The sequence below is a fragment of the Chamaea fasciata genome, unplaced genomic scaffold, assembly GCF_029207755.1.
Source record: "Chamaea fasciata isolate MVZ Bird 193981 ecotype frontalis unplaced genomic scaffold, bChaFas1.0.hap1 SCAF_317, whole genome shotgun sequence".
Classification (NCBI taxonomy): domain Eukaryota; kingdom Metazoa; phylum Chordata; class Aves; order Passeriformes; family Sylviidae; genus Chamaea; species Chamaea fasciata.
In genome coordinates, this window is record NW_027094402.1 from 84,873 (window position 1) to 97,500 (window position 12,628).

At 46.9% G+C, this 12,628-nt stretch overlaps 4 long non-coding RNA genes across 5 annotated transcripts in view; all 4 read left to right on the top strand.

Annotated features, from left to right (window-relative positions):
* Nucleotides 1–1,875, top strand: part of LOC136305212 (uncharacterized) — a 43,183-nt gene extending 41,308 nt beyond the window's left edge. Inside the window, exons 1-3 of one of the 2 annotated variants that reach the window (XR_010725152.1) lie at nt 758–771; nt 984–1,112; nt 1,498–1,875. This is a non-coding gene — a long non-coding RNA (uncharacterized lncRNA). Of the gene's footprint in view, nt 1–757; nt 772–983; nt 1,113–1,497 lie in introns of those variants that run through there. The other variant, XR_010725151.1, reaches the window with a different exon arrangement.
* Nucleotides 1,876–2,608: 733 nt separating this feature from the next.
* LOC136305211 (uncharacterized) lies at nt 2,609–3,970 on the top strand. The gene is made up of 9 exons (XR_010725150.1): nt 2,609–2,678; nt 2,757–2,798; nt 2,898–2,942; nt 3,037–3,078; nt 3,174–3,222; nt 3,313–3,354; nt 3,445–3,579; nt 3,687–3,766; nt 3,844–3,970. It is a non-coding gene; the product is annotated as an uncharacterized lncRNA (long non-coding RNA).
* A 1,415-nt stretch (nt 3,971–5,385) lies between these two features.
* On the top strand, nt 5,386–6,307 carry LOC136305215 (uncharacterized). Its single transcript, XR_010725155.1, has 3 exons — nt 5,386–5,519; nt 5,619–5,698; nt 5,776–6,307. It is a non-coding gene; the product is annotated as an uncharacterized lncRNA (long non-coding RNA).
* Nucleotides 6,308–7,107: 800 nt separating this feature from the next.
* Nucleotides 7,108–8,329, top strand: LOC136305216 (uncharacterized). Its single transcript, XR_010725156.1, has 5 exons — nt 7,108–7,238; nt 7,336–7,380; nt 7,483–7,526; nt 7,612–7,652; nt 7,737–8,329. It is a non-coding gene; the product is annotated as an uncharacterized lncRNA (long non-coding RNA).
* The last annotated feature ends 4,299 nt before the right edge of the window (nt 8,330–12,628 follow it).

Below are 12,628 nucleotides of genomic sequence, written 5' to 3' on the forward strand. Positions count from 1 at the left end.
CGCTCCCCTTTTTTCTCCTCCCTGGAGAGACTTAAACTGAAGGAAACTCCTCTTTTTCAAAAATTTTAGGAGATTAAGTTAAGGGGCACAAGCCATTTATTTTCCATGTCACAGTTTAAGCAGAGGTAACTGCCCATATGCTAATTTTAAATTGAAGGAACCCGTGCCTTTTTCAGCATTTTAAGGATTTAAAATTGGACTTCAGTTGCACTCGAACGGGTACCCCGGTAACATCTATCTCAGACGGGAGCTATCCAGGCGTATATATAAGCTTAACACCACCTGGGAGTTTATTCTTTTTCTCCTTTGTAATTAATACATTGATATCCTTACTTAGAGGTGCTAATGAGCCTTACACCATTCATAATCTTACTGTTCTTTGTCATCCTACTTAGTCACTTGTGGAATACTAATTGCAGTCACCCAGGAATAATTACCCCCGTCAACAGCAAATTACCCAAATTACTATCTTGCTATGTTACTAAAACACTAAGTTTTATTTTTGCCCTCTAGCCTGAAGTCATTACAGCCAAAACAGAAAAATAGCCTTATTACCCCAAGGAGTTTTTTTCTCTATCGAGCCCTGTACTTACCTTGCATTTGAGTCAGAGGAGCCAAACAGCTGCAGCTCCTTCGAGAGCTTTTATACCCCGTGGGAGTTGCCTCCTCCCTTTTCCCGGGCATTCTGGGAACGAGGGGCGGGCCCAATCAGGGGTATATTAACCCCAGCTTTTGCCAAGGGGCTTCATTCCCTCCTGGGAATCAGCCAGGGTAAGAGCTCTCATCTCATTTCAGCGAAGAGGCTCTATTAGCCTATTTTTGTTAGGTGTTTTTGGGCACCTACAAATAACAGGAGCTTTGAGGACACTACAAAGAAGATGCTATCAAATACAGGGAGTATTTAAGTTCAGGGGTTTTGTTTGCACCTTCAGGGGAGGAAAGGCGCTTTTGTAATTTCTGGGTTTGTTCTCATTTTTTTTTAGGAGGAGCACTACTCCTGAAGTTATAGGTCACATCCAGCACGATCTTCCAGATTCTTTCAGAAGATTTGTCACCTCAAAAGGGCTACTGTACACGTCAGAGGCAGCGACCGAGATCCAGGCTTCCGATCGGTAAGGCGAGGACCACGTTCAGGGTACCCGGTTGAGAGTTAGCAGGTTTTGAAGGCAGCAAAATGAGGAACGACCTGCATTTGAGGGCCTCCCCCAAGGCTTTTTTGCAAGTAATAGCAGCTGCATTTATGCGTCTTATAGCACAGAAGAGCACCTAAGATACGTAAATGTGAGCACCTAAGTTTTGCTCACAGACCTGCCCTACAGTTTTGCCCCCTGCTAACTCAGGTACCGGACATTGTAACAGCCCTAGGCTTAGATGCGGGACGAAGCCACAGACTCGAGGACCTGGGCACGCTTAGGCGAGGGCGAGCGGCCGCCCCCTCGGGATTCGGCGCACGTGCCGCTAAATTCGTGCATCGATTTTAATTTTTCTTTTTCTTAGCTAAGAGGCTAATCGGCGATCGGAGGGCCTTCTGAGACAGACTTATTTCCAGTCCAACGTGGATTCACCTTACCGGTCATCTCAAAGATAAGTCAGGGGCCACGGCCTCGAGATAGGACGACAGGGGTGTCAGAAATTTATGGGTCCGGTTTAACAGCTACCAGAGGGGACAGGGGTGTCCCTTAAGGGGCCACTTAGGACAGCCGAAGGGAACGGCTATACTTCAATAGTAACTACGGGGCACGCAAGGCAGAACGGTCCCCGTCCGCATCGTGCGGTCCGGCGCGCAGCGTCGTCCAGCCCCACTCAGCGATCCCGTTAGCTGTCAAGGGGAAGCATTAATTTTGATCCCAATGCTGTGGTGCAGGGCAGTCCAGTCCCGGTGCATGTCCTGTCAGTTGTTTGTTGTGCACTCTGTGTCTTTTGAGTGTCTTGTATTTCATGTCATTTTCTGTGGCTTTTCAAGGGGCCATCAAAATCCCGGCATCATTTTTAGCATCTCCGGTCCCTCAGTTCCTCGGCCAGGCGCCGATACCATCAAACCATCCACTCGGGAGCTCAGGCCAGCATGGGAATCGCATTTATTTTCAGAAGCATCCAGTTTACTGTCTTTTCAGGTCTTGTTCTGAGCTGTACTGACAGCCAAGCACCACCACGATCCATTCCGGTGGATTAGGACTTGTAAGGATGCAAAGCTAGGGAGAGGATTCTGACCGGAGCATTCTCGAGCGTCCATCTTTGCAGTTCTTGGGATAAGTCATCCCCTTAGCGTCTTTTTTCCTGCAGGTTTCTCTGAGCCCGGTCAGCTCTCCATCCGTCTTACCTCGATCATCTCCTCCCGAGTTCTCTCGGTCCTCAGGGTCATTCCTCTCTTCGAGATTTTTTCTTTCCCTGTCGTGTCTCCTCGTTTGTTGCGTCTTGTGTCACGGGTGTGGGTGTGTATTTGGCCCAGCGCTGCTCTGCCCTGCCCTGTAGCACAGCTGGGTGTAGGGGTAATAGGACAAATTTGAAGTGCAGGGTCTATTGGCTTCTAGGTTCTATCTGTAGATTGACACAAGATGTGTGGAGCTGTCAAGTTATCCTGCAGCCCTTTGACTTTTGTCCTAACTTTCTTTCAGATGCAGACTGATTAAACCTGTGGCAGAGCAGCCCCTATCGGTGGAGTCGGTTCTCCCGAGAAGGTCAGTCTGAGTCGGTCTTTGCAGGGGAGGTGTAAATGGTGGCTCTGATACAGCCCTGACCTTTGTCTTTGTTTTTAGGAGCTAATGCAGGATATTGGCAGTCCAGAAGAAGCGGGCAAGGTGAGCATGGACCGGTGAACAGAAGCAGTTGTTATTTCTCCGGTGTCAATTTCTTGTGCAACTGTAACCATTCACTGTTGGGTTTTTTTTTTTTTTCAGGTGGTCTGGTTTTGAGATGTCCTGTTTGTGGATTCCAGCGGCCAGGTAGGTGTCAGCTTACGTCAGTTGCAGTTTGTCTTTGCAGGGCCAGTGTAATTGGTGCCCTTGTTACTGCCTGTTTCTTTGTCTCTATTTTTAGGAGGTAAAGCAGGATGTTGGCGGTGAAGGTGAAGCGTGCAAGGTGAGCATTGATCTGCGGACAGAACCGGTTGCTGTTGCTCAGGTCTCAGTTTCTGGTGAAAATCTAATATCTGCTGTTTGTTTTCTTATTTTTAGGTGGCCCGCTTGTGAAATGTCCCGGTCGTGGATACCAGCAGCCAAGAGGGTATGTGCTTAAGTCAGTCCCAGTTTGCCTTTGCCGGGGCAGTGTAACTGATGACTGTGTTACAGCGTTGTTTTTTGTCTTTTTTTTTAGGAGGTAAAGAGGGATATTGGCAGTCCAGGTGAAGCGGCCCAGGTGAGCATTGTCCGGTGGATGGAAGCAGCTGTTATCACTCAGGTCTCAATATCTGGTGCAACTCTAAGGTTGTATTTTTGTCTGTTTTAGGCAGTCTGCTGTCATTATGCTGAAGTCCCTTCTCCAATGAGGTGATGGACCGGGTCCCTCTCTTTGGAGCCCTTCAGAAGCATTACAGGACTGTGTGATCAAGCCTCGATTTCTCCGTTTGAAGCTGCTTTCCAGGTAGTCTTTGATAACGGCCGAGGAGTCGGGGAGGCAGGGAGGAGAGGAGGAGCGAGCGTCCTCTCAAGTATCAGCAATGTCAAATCCCTTGTCTGCTCTTAATCCAGACCTACCCCCTGACGATGCCATCACCCTCCAAGCACGGCCGAGGCAGCGGGCCCGAGCACCCAGGCGTTCTCAAGAGGCGGTGGGTAGCAGAATTGTTCGGTTTTGGGCGATGCGGTGCTAAGACCACACAGTGATGTTTGCTTTTCTTTATTGCAGCTGACTAAGAGAGAGCAACCTGGTGTTAGCAGGAATTTCCCTGAGGGAGAGGCGGCCTTCCTTTTCACCTGCCAGGATTCTGCATCTCCAGATGTCTGAGAGATAAGTGGAGGGCTCCGAGCCACGGAGGGGATGAAAGCGGGGGGCCGGGTTGGCTTTCCACCGGGTGGGGGTTTGGAGACGGGGCCATCCTAGAAGCGGCCCCTTAGGCTTCCTACAGGGAAAGTCTCCCTTTTGATCTCTCCACTGAGGTGTGCAGGGCAGAGCAGTCCCGGTGCTTGTCGTGTCCCTCGTTTGTTGCGCACTCTTTGTTTCATGTCTTTTGCCTTAGCCCTTCAAGGGGCCTACCAAAAACCCTGGTATCCCTCTTAGCCTCTCTGGACTCTCAGTTCCTCGGCCAGGTGCCGATGCCCTCGGACCATCGACTCGGGAGCTCGGGCAGGCATGGGCATCGTATCTCTCTTCAGAAGCATCCAGTCCAATGTCTTTCCAGGTCTTGTTCTGAGCTGTACTGACAGCCGAGCACCACCAGCATCGATTCCGGTGGATTAGGACTTGTAAGAATGCATAGCTAGGTAGCAGAGTGTGACCGGAGCATTCTCGAGTGTTCATCTTTGCGGTTCTTGGGATAAGTCATCCCCTTAGCATCTTTTTTCCTGCAGGTTTCTCTGAGCCCGGTCAGCTCTCCTTTCAGCTTACCTCGGTCATCTGCTCCCGAGTTCTCTCGGTCCTCAGGGTCATTCCTCTCATCGAGAGTTTTCTTTCCCTGTCGCGTCCCTTTGTTTGTTGCGTCTTGTGTCACGGGTGTGGGTGTGTATTTGGCCCGGAGCTGCTCTGCCCTGCAGCACAGCTGGGTGTAGGGGTAATAGGACAAATTTGAAATGCAGGGTGCATTGGCTTCTAGGTGGGATCTGTAGATTGACCCAAGATGTGTGGAGCTGTCAAGTTATCCTGCAGCCCTTTGACTCTTGTCCTAACTTTCTTTCAGATGCAGATGGAATAACCCTGTGGCAGAGCAGCCCCTATGGGTGGTGTCGGTTCCCCCGAGAAGGTCAGTCCCTGTTGGTCTTTGCAGGGGAGGTGTAAATGGTGGCTCTGATACAGCCCTGACCTTTGTCTTTGTTTTTAGGAGCTTATGCAGGATATTGGCAGTCCAGGTGAAGTGCGCCAGGTGAGCATTGACCGGTGGACAGAAGCAGTTGTTATTGCTCCCGTCTGAATTTCTGGCTCAAGTCTAACCATCCACTGTTGATTTTTGTTTTATTTCAGGTGGTCTGCTTGTGAGGTTGTCGTGGCTCAGGCTGGCAGCGGCCAGGTGGGTGTGAGTTTAAGTCAGTCCCAGTTTGGTTTTGCTGGGGAGGTGTACATTGTGAGTATGTTACAGCCTTGTTTTTTGTTTTTATTTTTAGGAGGTAAAGCGGGATCTTGGCAGTCCAGGATCAGCTGCCTAGGTGAGCATTGACTGGTGGATGGAAGTGGCTGTAATCGCTCAGGTCTCAATTTCTGGTGCACCTCTAAGCTTCTATTATTGTGTTTTAGGTGGTCCACTCTTCTTCTGCTGAAGTACCCTCTGCCATGAGATCATGAACTTGGGCACCTTTTTTTGGGAGCCCTTCAGAAGCATTACAGGACTGTGTGATCAAGCCTCAATTTCTCTGTTTGAAGCTGCTTTCCAGGTAGGCTTTGATAACAGCTGAGGAGTTGGGGAGGCAGGGAGGAGAGAGGGTCCTGTCAAGTTTCAGCACTGTCAAATCCCCTGTGTGTTCTTAATCCAGGCCTACCCCAGGACGATGGCATGACTCTCCAAGCACGGCCGAGGCAGCGGGCTTGAGGGCCTGGGCGTTCTCAAGAGATGGTGAGTAGCAGAATTGTTGGGGTTTGGGTGCTGTGCTGCTAAGATCACACAGTGATGTTTGCTTTTCTTTATTGCAGCTGATTAAGAGTGAGCAGCCTGGTGTTAGCAGGAATTTCCCTGAGGGAGAGCCAGCCTTCCTTTTCACCTGCCTGGACTCTGCATCTCCAGATGTCTGAGAGATAAGTGGAGGGCTCCGAGCCACGGAGGGGACGAAAGCGGGGGGCCGGGTCGGCTTTCAACCGGGAGTGGTTTTTGAGTTGGGTTTGGAGCTGGGGTTGTCCAGGAAGCGGCCCCTTAGGCTTCCTACAGGGAAAGTCTCCCTTTTGATCTCTCCACTGAGGTGTGCAGGGCAGAGCAGTCCCGGTGCTTGTCGTGTCCCTCGTTTGTTGCGCACTCTTTGTTTCATGTCTTTTGCCTTAGCCCTTCAAGGGGCCTACCAAAAACCCTGGTATCCCTCTTAGCCTCTCTGGACTCTCAGTTCCTCGGCCAGGTGCCGATGCCCTCGGACCATCGACTCGGGAGCTCGGGCAGGCATGGGCATCGTATCTCTCTTCAGAAGCATCCAGTCCAATGTCTTTCCAGGTCTTGTTCTGAGCTGTACTGACAGCCGAGCACCACCAGCATCGATTCCGGTGGATTAGGACTTGTAAGAATGCATAGCTAGGTAGCAGAGTGTGACCGGAGCATTCTCGAGTGTTCATCTTTGCGGTTCTTGGGATAAGTCATCCCCTTAGCATCTTTTTTCCTGCAGGTTTCTCTGAGCCCGGTCAGCTCTCCTTTCAGCTTACCTCGGTCATCTGCTCCCGAGTTCTCTCGGTCCTCAGGGTCATTCCTCTCATCGAGAGTTTTCTTTCCCTGTCGCGTCCCCTCGTTTGTTGCGTCTTGTGTCACGGGTGTGGGTGTGTATTTGGCCCGGAGCTGCTCTGCCCTGCCGCACAGCTGGGTGTAGGGGTAATAGGACACATTTGAAATGCAGGGTGCATTGGCTTCTAGGTGGGATCTGTAGATTGACCCAAGATGTGTGGAGCTGTCAAGTTATCCTGCAGCCCTTTGACTCTTGTCCTAACTTTCTTTCAGATGCAGATGGAATAACCCTGTGGCAGAGCAGCCCCTATGGGTGGTGTCGGTTCCCCCGAGAAGGTCAGTCCCTGTCGGTCTTTGCAGGGGAGGTGTAAATGGTGGCTCTGATACAGCCCTGACCTTTGTCTTTGTTTTTAGGAGCTTATGCAGGATATTGGCAGTCCAGGAGAAGCAGGCCAGGTGAGCATTCACTGGTGGACAGCAGCTGTTGTTGTTGCTCCGCTCTCCATTTCTGGCTCAAGTCTAACCATCCACTGTTGATTTTTGTTTTATTTCAGGTGGTCTGCTTGTGAGGTTGTCGTGGCTCAGGCTGGCAGCGGCCAGGTGGGTGTGAGTTTAAGTCAGTCCCAGTTTGGTTTTGCCAGGGGGATGTACATTGTGACTCTGCTACAGCCTTGTTTTTTGTTTTTATTTTTAGGAGGTAAAGCGGGAGCTTGGCAGTCCAGGATCAGCTGCCTAGGTGAGCATTGACTGGTGGATGGAAGTGGCTGTAATTGCTCAGGTCTCAATTTCTGGTGTAACTCTAACATCCACTGTTTAATTTACTTTCATTTTAGGTGGTCCACTTGCAAGATTTCCTGGTCCTGGATGCCAGTGGCTTGGTGGGTATCAGCTTGAGCTTTATGTATTACTGAGTTCTGTTAGATTGTGGCGGTTGTGTTTTCTCAGTGACTCAGCCTGCTGTTTTCTTTGTGTCTTTGCAGGTGCTGCTACTGTCCTACACATGCCAAGGATTAGGGGCAAGCGGGTAAGTTGGCTTTTAGGCATTAGGGGTGATCCATAGGCATGGGGTGTGTAGCAGCATGCTAAATGTGTACCTTTTCCTTTTGCAGGTACCCTCTGGGTAGACTGTGGAGCCAAATCAGTATCTGAGGTGAGTTGGGGCAGAGGTGCTTGGAAAGCCTGGGGATTAGTTTCCTGTCACACAATTTTCACAGTTTGTACTTTGTTGTCTTAGGTATTGAAAGGAGGTGCGGAGCCTAAGTTTGGATACGGCAGCGCCGAAGTCCTCGGAGGATGGATTTTGTCCGCTCGTCTTCCAAAAGATAAGTGTTGGGGCTTGTGTTTGGGTGCAGGGGAAAGAACTTTGGAAGTGGGAGGCAATTTCACATTAGCTTAGAAGAGAGGGCCCTAGTGGGATGGGTCCCTCTGAAGTAACGGGAGAGGGTTTCCCCTCGGTCTCGCCGGAGCATTTGCCGGGCAGGGCAGTTCAGCATTCTAGCGTGTTTTGCGTCGTCAGCAGTCTTTGAGTCTCGGCGGCCTAGCGGACGTTTTCACCCGACGAGGTCGCCTTTCGTCCGGAGGCATCGCCACGGTCACCCGGCAGTCATCGCTTTCTTCACTCGGCTTCCCGAGCTTCTGGAGCGTCCTCTTAACAGCTTAGGCACTTAGTCTAGTGAGCAGTTTTGTTTGTATTGACTTGGAACTGACTGTGTTTGTTTTGTATTGCAAGTGACTATGTTTGTTTTGTATTGCAAGTGACTATGTTTGTTTTGTATTGCAAGTGACTATGTTTGTTTTGTATTGCCAGTGACTCTGTTTGTTTTGTATTGCCAGTGACTCTGTATTGTATTGCATTGCCAGTGACTCTGTATTGTATTGCATTGCCAGTGACTCTGTTTGTTTTGCATTGCCAGTGACTCTGTATTGTATTGCATTGCCAGTGACTCTGTATTGTATTGCATTGCCAGTGACTCTGTTTGTATTGCATTGCCAGTGACTCTGTTTGTATTGTATTGCCTGTGACTCTGTTTGTATTGTATTGCCTGTGACTCTGTTTGTATTGCACTGCCTGTGACTCTGTTTGTATTGCAAGTGACTCTGTTTGTATTGTATTGCAAGTGACTCTGTTTGTATTGTATTGCAAGTGACTCTGTTTGCATTGTATTGCCAGTGACTCTGTATTGTATTGCATTGCCAGTGACTCTGTATTGTATTGCATTGCCAGTGACTCTGTATTGTATTGCATTGCCAGTGACTCTGTATTGTATTGCATTGCCAGTGACTCTGTATTGTATTGCATTGCCAGTGACTCTGTATTGTATTGCAAGTGACTGTGTTTGTATTGTATTGCAAGTGACTCTGTATTGTATTGTATTGCAAGTGACTCTGTATTGTATTGTATTGCAAGTGACTCTGTATTGTATTGTATTGCAAGTGACTCTGTATTGTATTGTATTGCAAGTGACTCTGTATTGTATTGTATTGCAAGTGACTCTGTATTGTATTGTATTGCAAGTGACTCTGTTTGTATTGCACTGCCAGTGACTGTTTGTATTGTAAGTGACTCTGTTTGTATTGCACTGCCAGTGACTCTGTTTGTATTGTAAGTGACTCTGCATTGCACTGCCAGTGACTCTGCGTTGCAAGTGACTGTTTGTATTGCACTCAAAGTCACTGTGCTTGTATTGCACTGAAAGTCACTGTCCTTGTATTGCACTCAAAGTCACTGTGCTTGTATTGTATTGAAAGTGACTGTGTTTGTATTGCACTCTAAGTCATGATGTTGCTGTATCCTACTGTATGACTTATGCTTGAGCTGCCCTGCCCTGGCACAGTCACAGTTAGGTAGAAGAGTTGTAGGGCTTTGCAGTTCATCTTTTTTCTGTGGAGTTTTGGGTAGAGAAGGTATGGGCCCTGAGGGGGGATGATGCCTAGCTGTCAGGTAACCACTTGTTGACCACCTGTCATTGTCTTGCAGGTCTCCGGGCAGGATTAGTCTCTCTGTGGTTGCTGATGCTACGGAGTCTCTTGGAATCTACTGGGTAAGCTGAAGAGTGACTGTGTATGTCTGAGACTTGTCTGTCTGCTTGGGTTTGCCTGTGCGAGTGTGTGTGCTGACTGGTTCTAACCTTGTGTGTGTGACTTTTGCCTTCCAGGTTTTTCAACACATTTTAAATTTAGAATAAAAAATCCCCAGCCGGGGGGGTTTTTTTTTTTTTCCCCCCCGGCTGGGTTTTTTTTTTCCTCGGTCCCGGCCGGTCTGCGAGGCGACGTTCATCGCCAAAGTTTGGGCGCCGACGGCCTAGGGACCGGGGTTTTCGTCAGGCAGGCTGATTTTTTCAGGGCTCCCGGGAACCACGTTCCCGAGGAGCGGTGCGAGTGTGTGCTGATGGTAGGGGATTGAGAGGTGAGAGAGGGTGGGTTTGTGTGCATGTTGACTGGTTCTAACCTTGTGTGTGTGACCTTTGCCTTCCAGGTTTTTCAACACATTTTAAACTTAGAATAAAAAATCCCCAGCCGGGGGGGTTTTTTTTTTTTTCCCCCCGGCTGGGTTTTTTTTTCCTCGGTCCCGGCCGGTCTGCGAGGCGACGTTCATCGCCAAAGTTTGGGTGCCGACGGCCTAGGGACCGGGGTTTTCGTCAGGCAGGCTGATTTTTTCAGGGCTCCCGGGAACCACGTTCCCGAGGAGCGTTGCGAGTGTGTGCTGACTGTAGGGGATTGAGAGGCGAGAGAGGGTGCACGGTGCGCATGCTGAAGGAGGTGTGTGCGGTGGACGATTGTTATGTTTTATGTGTGCTGCTTTTGTTTTGGGTTTCCTGTAACAATAAAACAAGATATAATGAGTGTTTCAGATTTTGAAAAATGGTTCTATTGTGTTAATAGTCATTTGGCTTGTATTGCCTTGTATTGTTCTGTATTGGCATTTGCTGCTGTATTTCAATGTATTGCTCTGTATGTAAATTGTAATTTTATAGGTGTGCCTATGGACTGTATCTGTATTTGCATTTGTATCTGTTGTTTCTGTATGTTTACTAAAGTGTAAAGAAACCCATTCATGCAATAAAAGCTGAATATACCCTAATAAAGATGCCCCCCTGCCCCCCCAATAAAGATACCCCGTGCCCCCCTCTCCCCCATTTGGCTCCTGTGTTTATTTGGTGTCAGAGTCATTTATTCTATTTCCTACCTCAAGGTAAGTCTATTTTCCTCTGTACACCTTCATGCTATTTCCTTTTCTGTCTAATTCTGCTTCTTTCTCTCTTAACTCTTAATTTTTCTCTGTTATTCTATTTCTAGATGTTTTTATGTTTCTCTTTCTCTTTAACTCTCTTTTTCTGTCTGTTTTGCTTTCAGTCTGTTTCAGTCTGTCTTTTGCTTTCACTCTAACTGTTTCACTCTTTCTCTCTCATGCTGTTTCTCTGTTTTTCTCTTTTGATTTCTATTTTTCTCTAACCCTGTTTCTCTGTATGTCTTTGTGTCTATTTCACTCTCTATTTCACTTCCTTTCTATTTCTCTCTGTCTATTTCTCTCTGGCTCTGTCTATTTCTCTCTCTTTGTCTGTTTCTCTGTGTTTTTCTCTGTTTCTTTCTATTTCTCTGTCTTTGTCTATTTCTCTATTTCTCTCTGTCTTTGTCTTTTTCTGTCTTAGACAAAGACAGAGAGAAATAGACAATTTCTGTCTTTGTGTTTTTCTCTTTCTCTATTTCTCTCTGTTTCTGTCATTTTCTCTCCATCTCTATTTCTCTCTGTCTTTGTCTTTTTGTCTGTCTGTATTTCTCTCTTTGTCTATTTCTCTTTGTCTCTGTCATTTTCTCTCTGTCTCTATTTCTCTGTCTTTGTCTATTTCTCTGTCTCTATTTCTCTCTGTCTCTGTCATTTTCTCTGTCTCTATTTCTCTCTGTCTCTGTCATTTTCTCTCTGTCTCTATTTCTCTGTCTTTGTCTATTTCTCTGTCTTTGTCTATTTCTCTGTCTTTGTCTATTTCTCTGTCTTTGTCTATTTCTCTCTGTCTCTGTCATTTTCTCTGTCTTTATTTCTCTGTCTCTGTCTCTATTTCTCTGTCTCTATTTCTCTGTCTCTATTTCTCTGTCTTTGTCTATTTCTCTCTGTCTCTATTTCTCTCTGTCTCTGTCATTTTCTCTGTCTCTATTTCTCTGTCTTTGTCTATTTTTCTCTGTCTATTTCTCTGTCTCTATTTCTCTGTCTTTGTCTATTTCTCTCTGTCTCTATTTCTCTCTGTCTCTATTTCTCTCTGTCTCTATTTCTCTCTGTCTCTATTTCTCTCTGTCTCTATTTCTCTCTGTCTCTATTTCTCTCTGTCTATTTCTCTCTGTCTTTGTCTATTTCTCTGTCTTTGTCTTTTTCTCTCTCTGTCTTTGTCTATTTCTCTCTGTCTCTATTTCTCTCTGTCTCTGTCATTTTCTCTGTCTCTATTTCTCTGTCTTTGTCTATTTTTCTCTGTCTCTATTTCTCTCTGTCTCTGTCATTTTCTCTGTCTCTATTTCTCTCTGTCTCTGTCATTTTCTCTCTGTCTCTATTTCTCTGTCTTTGTCTATTTCTCTGTCTTTGTCTATTTCTCTCTGTCTCTGTCATTTTCTCTGTCTCTATTTCTCTGTCTTTGTCTATTTCTCTCTGTCTTTGTCTTTTTCTCTCTCTGTCTTTGTCTATTTCTCTCTGTCTCTATTTCTCTCTGTCTCTATTTCTGTTTCTCTGTCTTTGTCTTTTTCTCTCTCTGTCTTTTTCTCTCTTTTCCTTTCTCTCTGGTGCAGCAGTAGGGCTTTTCAGGCGGCCAGGGAATAAATATTAAAAAAAACTTTAAATTTAAAATAAAAATATTTACTCCCTGGCCGCCTGAAAACCCCTACTGCTGCACCAGACTTATTATTTTTATTCTTTTTATTTTTATTCTTTTTATTTATATACTATATATAGTATATAGGGTGTATATACATCCCATATACTATATAGCCCCCCCAATTAGTACTCCAGATGGGAGTAGCAACCAATAATTATTAATCATCACCACAGTCTACTCCCATCTGGAGTACTAATTACCCCCAATTAACCCCTAATTATGCACATGACGTCACTAATTATGCAAATGAGCTAATTAGCATAATTTTTTC